The sequence below is a fragment of the Plecotus auritus genome (assembly GCF_963455305.1).
Source record: "Plecotus auritus genome assembly, chromosome: 1".
In the NCBI taxonomy this organism is placed as follows: domain Eukaryota; kingdom Metazoa; phylum Chordata; class Mammalia; order Chiroptera; family Vespertilionidae; genus Plecotus; species Plecotus auritus.
In genome coordinates, this window is record NC_137770.1 from 35,104,674 (window position 1) to 35,106,482 (window position 1,809).

The window sequence follows — 1,809 nt, forward strand, 5'->3', positions numbered from 1 at the left end:
TTTAGAACTCGAGACAGTGTGCCAAGGTTTAACTCTTCCCTTGGACTTAATTTCTTCATGCTTTGATTTCTTCATCTGTAAAATGGGAATAATAATAACAGTGCCTATCTCATGGTGTTACTCTGAGGATGAAAGGTGTTAATACATGTAAAAAGCTTACTACATATGACAATAGATGCTCTTTGTAGAATAATTTAGTCTTGTCAGGAGTGGCAACAATTATAAATAGACTCAGTAAATATTTTAAGCAGGTCAACACTGTATTACATATGTCTCCTTTATCCCCCATTGACCTCTCCTCGTTTCCTCCCACCCTCCAGCACATGCCCTCACCCCCCTACTGTCTGTATCCATTGATTATGCTCATATTCATGCATACAAGTCCTTTGGTTAATCTCTTACCCCACCACTACCCTCCCCTGCCTTCCCTCTGAGGTTGGATGGTCTGTTCGATACTTCTATGACTCTGGTTCTATTTTTATTCATCAGTTTATGTTGTTCATTATATTCCACAAATGAGTGAGATCATGTGATATTTATCTTTCTCTGACTGGCTTATTTTGCTTAGCATAATGATCTCCAGTTCCATCCATGCTGTTGCAAATGGTAAGAATTCCGTCTTTTTTACAGCAGTGTAGTATTCCATTGTGTAGATATACCACAGTTGTTTTTTACTTTTAAGAGTATAGAGATGTTTATTCAGAATAGCATAAACCTGTAAGGATATTTATTCATTCCATAAAAAGTTCATCCAGGAGGAGAAGTTTTTAAGAAAAAGACTTTCTAAGAATTTATGCTTGGTGATGAAAGAAACCCCAAAGAAAATATGGTATACTCCTTTATGTAAAGTCATTTATATAAGAACTTGATATAAATCGATCACAAAGCACTAAAACTATGATAGAAAACTAGGCAAAGTATATCAATAGACAATTTGCAGAAAAAAGAAATCTAATGACTACTGAATACATGGGAAGTATTTTAACTATTCTCACTTTGTGATCAAAGAGATGAAAGATACATTTCAATTTTTTTGTCTGTAACTATGGACAGGATGAGAAAGGGAGTTATAGTGTTATCAATGTGGCAGAATTTAATGAAGAACTTTAAAAAATGTTCATATCCTTAGATTATTAATTCCATCATTATAAATTTAATTTGAGGAAATAATCAAAGATGTAAGTAGAGTACCATTGCATGTATTTTGGGGCAACTGCTCTTTCTCTCCTTTTTCTTTTCCAACATACATGGAAACAGCAGAAAGCCCCCAACATTCATTTTGTGCAACATGATTCTGATCCCTGACCAGTTAGTTGATTGCAAGAGGCATGCGTACTTGATCCAAGCTAGACCAGGGCCCCCTTTTCAGGGGTTCAAGCCTCACCTCTGGCTGCTCTTGTCAATGGAAACATTGGGAACATGAGAGTTTGATCTGCCATATGAACATGGAGCCTGGCCCTCAGAGAAAGCACCTCGTTAGCATGAGAAAAAAATGAAGCACAATCCTAGCGAGGGACTGGGACAAAAAATACCCGAGGGCTTTCCTGTCCTGCTGCTAGTCCCTGCTCGCTGAGTCTAAGTGCATCGCTGCCCGGAATTCTAACAGCAGTTTCCCCCTTTACTTACACTCGCTCCAGTAAAGTCCTGGTAAGGCTCCTGCTGCTCTGACTCAAGAGAGAGACAACCCCAGATTCTGCCTATTACCTCAATGCCCCAGCACACAGAGGGAGAGTATCCTAATTTCCAACTCTGAAGGTTCTGCTAAGGACACTGAGAAGGGATGGAAGGGAGAATTTAATCTGTTAGAGC